The sequence below is a fragment of the Rhinatrema bivittatum genome, chromosome 4, assembly GCF_901001135.1.
Source record: "Rhinatrema bivittatum chromosome 4, aRhiBiv1.1, whole genome shotgun sequence".
In the NCBI taxonomy this organism is placed as follows: domain Eukaryota; kingdom Metazoa; phylum Chordata; class Amphibia; order Gymnophiona; family Rhinatrematidae; genus Rhinatrema; species Rhinatrema bivittatum.
Window position 1 is genome coordinate 55,284,153 of NC_042618.1, and position 14,632 is coordinate 55,298,784.

Below are 14,632 nucleotides of genomic sequence, written 5' to 3' on the forward strand. Positions count from 1 at the left end.
CCAGTTTTTTTGGTATAATGTGGTGTACCTCATAATCCTAAATTCTAAATGGTCAAATGGGCAAATAGGCAATTTTCTCAGTGGAAGGGAGTGGACAGTGGAGTGCCTCAGGGATCTGTATTGGGACCCTTACTGTTCAATATGGGGTAGATTTTCAGACCGCGCAAATAGGCGAACTTTTGCTGGCGCATCAGGCGCAAGCAAAAGTACGCGGGATTTTAGTAGATACGCGCGTAGCCGCTAAAATCCTGGATCGGCGCGCACAAGGCTATCGATTCTGTATAGCCGGCGCACGCCAAGCCGCGCAGCCTACCCCCGTTCCCTCCGAGGCCGCTCCGAAATCGGAGCGGCCTCAGAGGGAATCCTCTAACGCCCTCCCCTCACCTTCCCCTCCCTTCCTCTACTGGATTGGCCACTGTTGGAAACAGAATACTGGGCTTGATGGACCCTTGGACTGACCCAGTATGGCATGTTCTTATGTTCTTCTTATGTTCTTTCAGAAAGGTAATGATTGGGTATAGCAAACAAATTATTGTTTTCTGGGACTCTCTCTTCCTCTGGGGGGCGGGGGGGGGGGGTATCTTGGCCTATCCAAGTCTGGTGCTTCTGTGCAGTAATATGTGCAGTAATATGTGGTCACTACTGCGCTCGTGACGTCGGGGGACAGGAACCAAAATTAATGCAGCCATGGCCCGAGAGTGGAAGATCACACCGGGACCCCCCCACTGGACCCCAGGTAATTTAAAACATTTTGGGGGGGTTCGGGAGGGTGGGAGATTTATTTTAAAGGGTTGGGGTGTTTTAGGGTTGTTTTAGTGTGCCGGTTTTCCCGCCCTCCCCCATCCCCTCCCCCTCCCCCGATTTACGATTTTTGACGATAAATCGGGGGAATTCCTATTGTATCATAACAATTTTTGACGATTTAAAATATATCGGACGATTTTTTAAATCGTCAAAAAACGATTCACATCCCTACTGTATATCCTGCCTTATGCCTACAAGAAGGACTAACATTCTATCATTTCGATCAGCCTGCAGCTCTCAGCTGGAGTGAAAGACACCTCTGCATCAGCTCTTGGAGAAAAGCTGACCTTTTCCCATTCTCTGCCTTTCTCTTCATCAACATCTTGCTCTAGAGATCACAAGTATGTGTTTTGCTATAGGTGGGGAAAGGCTCGTACTCTACCAAATTCTGGGTTTGTTCCTCATCTCCTGTCACATCTCTCTCAGGCTCTTCAGGAACCACTAGGCACTCCGTAGACCACTCCTCTTCTGACTCACTCTGTGCTCCTAGACTGTCCTGCAGCATTCCGGGGATGCCGGAGAGGTCGGCTTGTAGACACGGCGGCAGCCATTTTCCCAAGGGAAGTGAGAGGAGCAGTGAACAAGGTGAGGCAAATGGGGCGAAGCTGTCTAGCACCAACGGACGCAACAGAGAGAGACTGATCAGGATGGTGACTTTTGTGTGTGCGTAGTAAAAGAGACTGGTCAGGGAGGTGACTGATGTATGTTAAAGACTGGTCAGGGAGGTGACTAGTGCATGTGAGAGACTGGACAGGGAGGTGTCTGGTGTGTGTGTGAAAGACTAGTCAGGGAGGTGACTAGTATGTGTGAGAGACTGGTCAGAGAGGTGGCTGGTGTATGTGAGAGAGACAGAGACTGGTCAGGGAGGTGACTGGTGTGTGTGTGTGTGTGTGTGAAAGAGAGAGACCAGTCAGGGAGATGATTATGTGTGTCAAAGAGACTAGTCAAGGAGGTGATTGGTGTGTGTGAGAAAGAGATTGGTCAGAGAGATGACTATGAATGAGAGAGACTAGTCAGGGAGGTTAAGAACATAATAACATAAGAAATTGCCATGCTGGGTCAGACCAAGGGTCCATCAAGCCCAGCATCCTGTTTCCAACAGAGGCCAAACCAGGCCACAAGAACCTGGCAAGTACCCAAACACCAAGAAGATCCCATGCTACAGATGATTGGTGTGTGAGAGACAGAAACTAGTTATGGGGCTGTAACTGGTGTGTGTGTGTGTGAGAGAGAGAGAGAGACTGGTCTTGGGCCCTAAGGAAGAGGACTGTGAGGACAGAGCTTCAGAAGCTACTACTGCTGCTGTTGTGTGCTACTGGCTTGCAGGGAAAGGAGTAGGAGAGTTGCTGGAGAAGGTAAATAACATCAGCTTTTTACATTTATTATGTGGTGGTATCTATCATCAGCTGTTTTGAAACATTTATTCTGTTTATTAGTATATTTTACAATTATTATTTTATATTACTTGAGGAATGTTTAAGTAGAAATGTGCAGACCAAATCTGAACTGGAAACAGTAAGAAGCCACACTCTGTATGCAGTGTAACAATGGAAAACAAAAAACATTAACTTTATGATCACTTTATTCTGTATTTGTCTATGTTCTGCATGTGTGACTGAAGTGAGGTATTCTGCAAGCTTGTAGTTTCTATAGCAGCTTGACTTGTTCTGTTTTCCTAATAGGAGGTGTATTGGTGTTTAGGATGGGTTGTTACTGGTTGAGTGTGTTCCATAATACATGTGTAACTTTGTGTGGATTAGTTTGTGTGCAATAATGCAGATCCTAGGAGTCTGTTAGGTACTGTATTTCTGTTTCCATTCCTCCAGTTTTGCACTGCATGCACAGTGCCTTTTTTTGGGTTTCCATTCCAGTTTCTGTCTCCATATTTCTAATTTGAGGTCTTTCTGTTCTTGGTGAAAGTGACTTCATACCAATGTGTATGTGACTAAGGTGAGATATTTTACTAGCATGAGGGCATTTGTATTACTTATTTATTATGTTTTCTGAATAGTTTAATGGAACAAAGTCAACATGGCTTTACCCAAGGCAAGTCTTGCCTCACAAATCTGCTTCACTTTTTTGAAGGAGTTAATAAACATGTAGATAAAGGTGAACCTGTAGATGTAGTGTATTTGGATTTTCAGAAGGCATTTGACAAAGTTCCTCATGAGAGGCTTTTAGGAAAAGTAAAAAGTCATGGGATAGCTGGCGATGTCCTTTCGTGGATTACAAATTGGCTAAAAGACAGGAAACAGAGAGTAAGATTAAATAGACAATTTTCTCAGTGGAAGGGAGTGGGCAGTAGAGTGCCTCAGGGATCTGTATTGGGACCCCTACTTTTCAATATATTTATAAATGATCTGGAAAGAAATATGACGAGTGATGTAATCAAATTTGCAGATGATACAAAATTATTCAGAGTAGTTAAATCACAAGCAGATTGTGATAAATTGCAGAAAGACCTTGTGAGACTGGAAAATTGGGCATCCAAATGGCAGATGAAATTTAATGTAGATAAGAGCAAGGTTATGCATATAGGGAAAAATAACCCATGCTATAGTTACACAATGTTAGGTTCCATATTAGTACCTACCACCCAAGAAAGAGATCTAGGCATCATAGTGGATAACGCATTGAAATTGTCGGTTCAGTGTGCTGTGGCAGTCAAAAAAGCAAACAGAATGTTGGGAATTATTAGAAAGGGAATGGTGAATAAAACGGAAAATGTCATAATGCCTCTGTATCGCTCCATGGTGAGACTGCACCTTGAATACTGTGTACAATTCTGGTTGCTGCATCTCAAAAAAGATATAGTTGCGATGGAGAAGGTACAGAGAAGGGCGATCAAAATGATAAAGGGGATGGAACAGCTCCCCTATGAGAAAAGTCTAAAGAGGTTAGGACTTTTCAGCTTGGAGAAGAGACAGCTGAGGGGGGATATGATAGAGGTGTTTAAAATCATGAGAGGTCTACAACAGGTAAATGTGAATCGGTTATTTACTCTTTCAGATAATAGAAGGATTAGGGGGCACTCCATGAAGTTAGCATGGGGCACATTTAAAACTAATCAGAGAAAGTTCTTTTTCACTCAACACACAATTAAACTCTGGAATTTGTTGCCAGGGGATGTGATTAGTGCAGTTAATATAGCTGTGTTTAAAAAAGGATTGGATAAGTTCTTGGAGGAGAAGTCCATTACCTGCTATTAATTAAGTTGACTTAGAAAATAGACACTGCTATTACTAGCAACAGTAAGATGGGATAGATTTAGTTTTTGGGAACTTGCCAGGTTCTAATAGCCTGGATTGGCCACTGTTGGAGACAGGATGCTGGGCTTGATGGACCCTTGCTCTGACCCATTATGGCATGTTCTTATGTTATTATGACATGCATTGGTGGTAAATTGCTGTCTTTTCATAAATAGGACTATTGCATCTGGTAGTGTTGCTGTTACTAAGATGACACATTGTACGGGCCATGTCCAAGTTCTGCCTGCACCCACTGTTGGGGGGTCCGGGTTCCTGTGGATGCAGAGTGTATGTTTACATTTAGCCTAGTGATGGTCATGTGTTCAGTGTATCATGCATGTGAGAACAATCTGCCAGGTGTGTCCTGACAGATAAAAGATTGAGAACCACTGCAATAATAGACTGAAATGGCATCATTACATATACAGGCATTGCATCTTATCCTTTAGGCACAATCATGATTACAGCTAAGAACACAGAAAGAGGAAGTGGCACCCCCAAAAGCTATAGTAGTGCTGTTAAATAACAGCTACATGCAGCACTACTATGCGCTGTCAAGCCAAAGGCCCCAGACAGTCCATGTTGAAAGAGTGCGCTAAAAGGGGACAGCTTAAGTGCCATGGCAGCAAAGTTCAAGTAAAGGCCCCAGGCAGTCCATGTTGAAAGGGACAGCCTATGGGCCACAGCATGACAGTTCAGCATGAAGGCAATAGGAGCAGCACCAAACAGCTCAGCATGGAGGCGGCAGAAGCAGGACCGCAGAGTGCAGCATCAATGCAGCAGGAGCAGCACAAATCCCAGCAGCATGGAGGCAGGAGACCCAGCAGCATGGAAGCATGAGGCCCAGAAGGAGATACAGCAGCATAGAGGCAGGAGGCCCAGGAGGAGACACAGCAGCATGGAACCACCACTTGCAGGAGATGAGATAAGATGACACCCAGCAGCATTGAGCAGGAAATGAGACAGCATGACAAGAGCCAGCAGCTGGAAAGTGATTGCAGGCTACTTAAACAACCTTGTATTGGGGCAGATTCTCAAGGAGGGGTTCTTAGTTAGTGTGCTGCATGAAAATGCTTCACACAAGGCCATTCATTATGCATGGTGGCACAGCAACTCTGTAATGAGGACACACAGAGCAGGTTTCTTCCATCTAGACAGCACAGCAACTCTGTAATGAAAATACACAAAGCAGGTTTCTTCCATCTAGATGGCACAGCAACTCTGTAATGAGGACACGTTGAGCAGGTTTCTTCCATCTTGACGGTACAACAAGCCTGTGAAGAGGACACGCAGAGCTGGTTTCTTCCATCTAGAGAGCACAGCAACTCTGTGAAGAGGCTGGCCCAGTCTTGTCACAAATTTTGTCTTCTTGGTCCTTACTGGCCATTTTCTTTACAGCCATGTCAAGACTTCCCACTTGGGGGACATACCTTTTGAGGGCCTACCCCTTCGGTGTCTTGCCTCTCTGGGACTGCTGCGTGGTGTTGATTCGAGGGATGGAGCTGAGGACTCACAAGCCTGCTCTGGCATGCAGTGCAGTTTTTGTGAAACCACATTTCTCATGTTGTTGATGGCAGCAACAAGGGTGTTAACATTTTGCATGTTTGCAGCCATATTGTGTTGGAGTATTCTGTTCTGCCAGTCCACTGATCTTCTGAGTAGCCTTATCTCTCTCTGCAAGTGCCTCAGTTCAGCTACAGGTATGCTTGCTGGTGCCGGTCCTGGTGCTGCTGGCGCTGTCGTTGATGGTGGGGCTGTCATTGACGGTGGGGCTGTCATTGCTGGGGCTGATGGCACAACTGGTGTGTGAAGGTCCAGGATGCGCATCAGTGGGGTGGTGCCCTCCACTTGCCTGGGGATGGTGGCTCCACATGCTGGAGTGGTGTACTGGCTCATGGTAGATGCGGTTGTGAAGGTTGCCAGTCAAGATCGCCTTCCTCCGTGAATGTGAACAGATTGAGGGAGCCCTGAAGTGGAATTCTTGAAGCCAGCTTTTGTAGTAACAGCAATGGCTGTGAATCCTGTGGCTGCTGCTGCTCCTCCTCCTCCTCGCTCCACTGTGTCTCGGCATCCATCAATAAGGGCCTCTAAAGAACTGCTATTGGGCAGTTGCTCCCAGGGGCATCCTGGCTGATCCGTGGGCCTTCCCCGTTCCTGGCTTGGACTGGCAGCTTGCACTTGAGATTTGTGGAAACAAAAGAGAAGAAACAAAAAAGAAGACAATAGTACATATGCCAGCAATTATCCTTTTTTGATTAGACATGAGAGCTGCACTTTCCTTCTTTGCAAGGTGAGCATCTTATGCCAAATGATGTGTGCACCCATTACAGCCTGCCCATTTAGGGGTGAGGCAAACTTACCAACTCCAGCTCGCATCATGTCCAGCTGCTCAGCGATGCCCTTGAACATGTCTGGTCCCAGCCCCTCTATCAGTTGCTCCTCCATCTGCGTCCCCTGGATTGGACAGGACGTTCCTCCTCCAGTCATGCATTGGTGTTTTGCTCTCGCCACCACCTTGGCCTTGAACTGGGCCTTAATGTTTCTGTATCGGTGGGCATCCTGCTCCCCACTTCTGGACATGCCGCTTTCCTTGCTGATGGACTGCGCCATGTTGCGCCATTCATTTATATCAATTTTACATTTAAATCAAACAGCACTCTTCACATACTGTGTCTTCATACTCTGTGTCGCAGCTGTGCTTAGCTGCCAGTGCCCGTTCACAGCGTTCCCCACACGATTAGTAGAATTCAAATCGTTGTGTTAACTTTCATCATGTATCTTACAAAGAAACCCTTTAAAGGTTCCCCTGTGGGATGAACCTGATCAGAGAGGCGCTGACGAGGGTCCGTACCCCGACCTCTTTTCTCAGGCGGGTCTGAACCTGCCCCCAGGAGACTGGGCTGCTTTACCACCGAGCATTTCCCACAGGGGAACCTTTAAAGGTGAAGACTGCTGTTTGATTTAAATGTAAAATTGATATAAACGAATACAGCAGGACCTATGGACACGGGAATCAGTATGTTGAATTAAACATTTGTGCAAGATAAGTCCTTGAAGAAGCCCTGGAGCACAGGGGGAAACAAGGCTCTTGTCGGATTGTTTTCAAGATTACATCAAAGATAGACTGGACTTGGTTTGAAAGATCTACCGGTTTGGATTTAAAACAAAGGAAGACTTGTCTGTAAAAATATACTGATTCAATGTATTGGTTATAAGGCATTAAGTGGAAGTTATAAGGGATTGTACCTCATATGTGAACATGTGAAAGCCTTATTTTTATGGATATATATAGTATAGTTTAGTATGGATGTGAGTATGATAATGTGGGGGTAAAGCATGTATGTGTAGTATGAGAATGAATGTTTGAGTAGTAGAAGAGTTGGGTGTATGGTATGTGTTTTAATGTTTCACATAGGTCCATTGTAAATGGTTAATAAAGAAGTTGATTTAAATGGATCTAAATATGGTATAATGGTTATTGGATTACCTCCATTTTTTTTATGATTTAATTTCCTGAGGTTTGAAGGATATGCACAGTGTTTTTTACCTGATGAGGTCCACCTGCTGGTAGGCATACGCAACCCACTTTTCTGGACTGATCTGGGTATGTTCAGGAACCCCTGTCTGTAACATTTTTTAGCATAGACTTGCTAAAATTTATTACATAATGGGGCAGATTTTCAAAGGCTACGCGTATAACATAAGTGCGTAACCTGAGAAAATCTGCCCCTGCTCGGCGGTGCGCGCAAGCCCCGGGATGCGTGTATGTCCCGGGGCTTTTGAAAATGGGCGGGCTGGGGCGGGGGCAGGGGCGTGATGGCAGTCCGGGGGCGGGGACGGGGCGGCGGTAAGGAGTAGTCCTGAGTCCTCCGGCACAGCGGCCGTGCTGGAGGTTCGCTCACCGGCAGCTGGCCGGCACGCGCAAGTTACGCCTGCCTTGGGCAGGCGTTACTCACCAAAATAAGGTGGGGGGGGGGATTTAGGTAGGGCTGGGGGGTGGGTTAGATAGGGGAAGAGAGGGAAAGGTTGGGGGGGCAAAAAAAAGTTCCCTCCGAGGCCACTCCGATTTCGGATCGGCCTTGGAGGAAACAGGGAAAGCCATCGGGGCTCCCCTAGGGCTCGGCGCATGCAAGGTGCACAAGTGTGCACCCCCTTGCGCGCGCCAACCCCGGATTTTATAACAAGCATGCGGCAGCGCACCATGTTATAAAATCGGGTGTACATTTGTGCGCGCCGGGTAGCGTGCACAAATGTACCCCCCACGCAGAACTTTAAAAATCTGCCCCGATATGTTAAAACTACTTTTTTGACATGCACTCTAAATTTTAGCAAGTCACACACTAACATTTTTGGTATGAGTTTTACTGCATAGACCCCATGATGTTAATTCATTTTCATAAGTAGCTACCATTTTTAGCAGCCTTTTTCATAAATCCCCAGCAAAAACCGAATAAGAATAAAAAACATTTAGTTGGTGTCTATGTATTTAAAAAAATTCACTGATCAGATTAAATTAATATGGCTCTCATGCAACCAACAAGTTACTCTTATGTTGCTGAGGATGATGATGCAAATTATTATGTTTTGAGGAGAAGCAAGACAATTGCAAATTTGTAATCAGGGATGAAGGCAAATGTACAGTAAAGGAGAATTATTCAGCACAAGATTATTCATTGCAGTAAACGTTTCTGATAGCAGCCTTGAAAGAGTTTATTCTATAAAATTCTCCTGACTTGCCTTAAGGTATAATTAGAAAAAGCAGGCTTATTCTATTGAATATTTGAGTGCAATAAAAAAAATGTAAAATGCTCTTAGGGTATAATAAATTAAATACCAGGCAATGTATGACCTATAGTAAGTTTGGAGGGGAAATTGAGTGTTCTCTATTAGTAACTGTTTTATACAGCTGAGGTTTTACTGTAATGGTGTTGTCACATTCTGATACTCTGTCGTTTTACTTTCTGTAAGCATTAGTTATGCTGTATGCCAGACATCAATTTCTTACGCCACATGGAGGCAGTCGTTGCAATGACTTATTTGCTAACAATTGTTTGAACTGAGAAATCAGGAATAAAAATCCTACAGCAACATATAGAACTGTAAGCAGTACTGCACAAAAAGAAGTGAGAAAGGATATATAAAAGCAATCGATGGATTTATCTTTCCTTTTAGCTCTCTCTTTTGGGGTTGATATAATAATTATGTATTAAAACTGCGCTGAAATTTAGCACACAGTTTATTACGTGTGCAAAAAAAGTAATAATTTAACTCCTGATGCAGTAAGCTAATGGTATGTGAATGCATAGGGAGTTTAAAAAAGCATGCTAGTCTGAAAATATGACCAAAAGACATATTTTATGTGCACAGCATCTTCTGCGTATAAAGCATGAGTTATGCGCACAAAACATGATTTAGGAGCATATGGGCAGATTTTAAATCAATAGGGGAATACCAGCTTTCATGAGACACCAATTCGAGCAATAATTATCATTTTCTATTTGGAATATCCTGTTAGCTAGATATGAAGCAAACCGTGAGTATACCTGCCCACCAGTACCAAATTCAGCTAGTCTGCAAAGTAACAAATCATTTTCACTTTGTCAAACAGAAGACATATCTAGAAATACAACCATAACAGCTTTTTTGGCATCTACTTGATGGAGGAGAAAATCAGAAACTGACACAAGTAATGTTTAAGTACTGTGTCTGACTCTAAAACCGCATTGGTTAGAATTCAAGACCGCATTTTGAGCTAGAAACGAGACTAATTGTTGGTGTATCAAACATTCAATAATCTTAGCAAAGGACGGCAAATTGGAAATTGGCCTGTAACTAGCACATTGGTCCACAGGGAGAGACTCTTGTTTGAGCACTAGCCTATGAGTCAGGAAACATACCTGTCACCAAACATTAGTTTATAATAGTATGAAAGATTGGGAGAAACATATCTTTTACACAACACACTCATTGTGTATGGATCCAAAGCACAGAAAGATTATTTCAAAACACTCATTGAATGCTCTATTTCTGTAAATGAAACATAATCAAAAGAAGCCTATTGACTCTTCTGCTCTTTTATATATACTATATCTTCACTATTAGTGTCACTAGCGATATTGGTTAAAAGACAATGGGCCAGATTTTCTAACATGTGCGCGGGTGTAGATTTGTGCGCACAACCCGGCGCGCACAAATCTACGCCCAATTTTATAACATGCGTGCACAGCCACACGCATGTTATAAAATCCGGGGTTGGTGTGCACACTTGTGCACCTTACGCGCGCCGAGCCCTAGGGGAGCCCCAATGGCTTCCCCGTTCCCTCCACTCCCCCCCACCTTCCCCTCCCTTTCCCTATCTAACCCGCCCCCCAGCCCTACCTAAATCCCCCCCACCACCTTTGTTGTCTTAGTTACGCCTGCCAGCCAGCTGCTGGTACGCAATCCTCTGGCACAGCAGTCCCGCCCCTGGATCGGCACCCTGCCCACGCCCCCTTCCCGTCCCTTTTTCAAAGCCCCGGGACATACGCGTGTCCCAGGGCTTGCGCGCGTTGCCGAGCCTATGCAAAATCGGCTCGGCGCGCACAGGGGCACTTTTTTGGGGTTATGCACATAAGTTACGCGCGTAACCCTTTGAAAATCTGCACCAATGGGTCTTAGATACAAAGTAGTTGGCCAGAATTTGGCAAGAGGGTAAAGTAATCAGGGTGTCCTTTGATGTAGATTGCTAAGACTGTGTACTATGCAAAATAACTTGAATGTCCTACTTTTTGAGGAATCTAGTTGTTTTTTATAATATTCCTTTGCACTTACATTAAACGCCTCCCATTACAAATACACTGTGCTCCTAAGAGTTGTGTGTGCAAAACGCACAAGACTGAATTTTCAAAAGCATATATGCACATAAAACACTGTTTTATAAGAATATATAGGCCTTTTGAAAATTACCCCAGGGGTTATATGCATGAAAGTATGCATGGAAGCAATTTCATGCATACTTTTAGATGTAATTGAAAGAGGTGTTCCTGGGGCAGAGTTAGGGCGGGTTAACCATTTGCACATATACTTTCTAAAATGAAACTTAAACATGCGCTTAAACATACGCATGAACATTTACACTATGCACACATTTTTTATACTTAGAATTCCTTGCTACATTGGAAGTACAGTTCAATACAAAGGGATGGTAACTTTTAAACCGGTACATGTGCGAGCGTTCATCGGCCCGCGCCGAGAGACGCGGCCATTTTATAACATACACATGTATATGCATGCATGTTATAAAATAGCCTGCCCGCATGCACATGTGCATGCAATTTTAAGTGGATGCAGGCCTATGCACAACAAACGCTGCTTCAACCACATAAATGGGGGGTTTTAATAGACACCCATGCCGGTGCCATGACCAGTTTTCCCAGTTCATTCACAGAGTTTTCTCCCTCTGTGGGATTTAAGGTGGACCAGGCATCTAGCCTTGTCCTGTATGCACAAAAAGGGGGAAAACAGGGTGACTTCATCACACCTGTCTTATTAATTCATACTTCTAATGAAGTTTATTCTTATATATCTGTCTCTCAAACATTTAATCCTATAAACTGTAACCTATACTTGCTAAACCTTGTTGATCATCGTATCCTATATACATATACTGTAAAGTCCATTTCTGCTGTAACATGCTTTGAACTCCATGGTTAGAAAAGCATGATAAACAGTAAATAAACAATGATGACAAAATAAGTGAAAACCCATTACTTTCTAGAAGAAATTGGGAAAATAATGAAATCTAAAAAAAAATAAAAGGTGAAGTCAATTGGTATTTATAATGTGCTTCTATAGAACAAAATACTTAAATGAAAAGGAGTGTTTATGATTATTATTATTATTTATTTATATAGTACTAGAACGCACATACAATGCTGTAGAGACACATGGAACTTACAATCTAGACAAAACACACAGACAGAACAATAATATGTTCTGGGACCATTTGTTACCTAGAAAATGGTTAAAATTAAAGTCTTGTGCAGGAAGAAGTAGGTCCAGGTTTTAAAAATGGCCTCAAAGAGATGAGTTTTTAGGCTGGATTTTAATCAGGTAAGAGAGAGAGCATGACATACATGTTCAGGATGGCTACTGCAGCAAGGTGGAAAATGAAAAGCTGAGATTTGACGATAGAGAAGGGCACATATAAGAGCAACGTTCCCTGATTTGTTTTAATGGGAAAAGATTCCAGTGTTTACATTTCATGGGTTTTGTATGAAAATGTATGCACATCTCATCTCCATAGAACAGCAGAACAGTGGGTGTCCTAAAAACACTATTTCCCAACCACTGTTCCTTCAAACCTGATCAGGTGTGCCATGGAAAAGTTACTACTGCTCGATGTTCAGATCCAGGCCAGAACCTGAGCTCTGTTCTCAGCACCTGGCAGCAACAAGAGTAACCAGCACTGACTCTTAAACATGTAGGAGCTCCTGTCTGAGAATATGTGTAAACATGCATGACACTTCTTCCTAGCCACTGCATGAACCCTGGAGTGTGATAATCAATGAGCAACAAACAGGCAAGGCATGGATAGCCGGGCACCACTTGATGTAGCACACATAGGGGCGGATTTTCATACTCCGCGAATAGGCCTACTTTTGTTTGCGCTCCAGGCGCAAACAAAAGTACGCTGGATTTTAGTAGATACGCGCGGAGCCGCGCGTATCTGCTAAAAACCTGGATCGGCGCGCGCAAGGCTATCGATTTTGTATAGCCGGCGCGCGCCGAGCCGCGCAGCCTACCCCCGTTCCCTCCGAGGCCGCTCCGAAATCGGAGCAGCCTCGGAGGGAACTTCCTTTTGCCCTCCCCTCACCTTCCCCTCCCTTCCCCTACCTAACCCACCCACCCGGCCCTGTCTAAGCCCCCACCTTACCTTTGTCGGGGGATTTACGCCTCCCAGAGGGAGGCGTAAATCCCCGCGCGCCAGCGGGCCTCTTGTGCGCCGGGCCGCGACCTGGGGGCGGGTACGGAGGGCGCGGCCATGCCCCCGGACCGCCCCAGGCTGTAGCCACGCCCCCGTACCCGCCCCCAAAACGCTGCCGACACGCCCCGAAAACGCCGCGACGACCGGGACCGCCCCCAACACGCCCCCCTCGGAGAACCCCGGGACTTACGCGAGTCCCGGGGCTCTGCGCGCGCCGGTAGGCCTATGTAAAATAGGCTTACCGGCGCGCAGGGCCCTGCTCGCCTAAATCCGCCCGGATTTGGGCGGATTTAGGCGAGCAGGGCTCTTAAAATCCGCCCCATAGTGCACACAGCAGCTCCTTATCTTCCCTCTCCTGAGTTTCTTCATTTGAGTCCTTGCAGCCTCTGTCTTATCCCCAGGCTGAGTGAAAGAGGGAAAGTGTGCACGGAGCACTGGATGTGACTCATTCTGACTGTTGGGAGCAATAGCAGTAGAGGAGCTTTAGCAGCCACATGTAGCAGCCAAGGTAATGAACAAAGCTGGCAGCCCAATCACACCGACTTCTCCCTTCTTCTGCACCTGTACATAGAGTGGACCAGTCCATTGTAAGGAGGGTAAATGTGTCTCTGCCCCTCCCCTTTTGTTTTAAAATTTGGAAGAGAGACTGATAGGGCTTTCAGTGCTACCCTAGCTGTTCTTTAGACCAGTGGTTCTCAACCTTTTTTCCCATCGTGACACACCTGACAGACCACGCTCACATGTGTGACACACTGCTCATTACAATTCACGGCGGAAATAAAAAATAAAGGCCCAGTATTGTTTTTATTGTTAAGCATGACACAAGGGAAAGATAAATACTCTGTCTGAACAGAAATTGCATAAATAGCAAACATCCCACAGCAAAACACCAATTTCCAGCACTCAAGCAGTAACCACCTTACCTAAGGAAAGGCAACACTGAAACTATTATACCAGGCCTTAAAACAGCAATACACCTCCTAATAGGAAAACAGACCAAGTCAGGCTGCTATAGAGCCCTACACAGAAACTACACACCAGCAGAAAACCTAACCTCAGTCACATGTGCAGACCCTCACCTAAAAAAGAATAAGGAGACCATAAAGCATAAATAGAAACATGCAGAGAAAAACAGAATAGGAAACCACAACAAGCCAGAGAGACTGTATGCAGTGTAACAAACGAAAAAGAGAAACTTCACCAGTCCTCAAAACAAATCAAGAAATATAAAATCAATAGCTATAAAATTATACTAACAAAAAGAACAGATTTCAAAATAGCTGATGAATGGAATACCAATAATTAAAAACTTGTATCAAAAATTTCTATATACCAATAAAATATTTCAAAATAGCAGACACAAAGACCCAATAATGAAAATTAAGGATAAAAAATGCTTTGCTCTGCATACCTGGGAACATTGATATCCAGGTGCCCTGAGATTGTTTTGAATTTGCAGGAGGAGGAATGGTTTGCTTGTAACTTTCACCGCTCTCTGTCACACACAAGCTCTCTCTCTCACACTGGTTCTCAATTACACACATATACACATGCTCTCTCTCTCATTTACATAGGCTTTCAATCACACACACATATACATGCTTTTTCACTCTCA

At 44.5% G+C, this 14,632-nt stretch overlaps 1 long non-coding RNA gene across 1 annotated transcript in view; it reads right to left on the bottom strand.

Annotated features, from left to right (window-relative positions):
* LOC115089820 overlaps positions 1 to 14,632 on the bottom strand; it is a 32,132-nt gene that overhangs the window by 2,027 nt on the left and 15,473 nt on the right. The gene's annotated exons all lie outside the window — the stretch shown is intronic.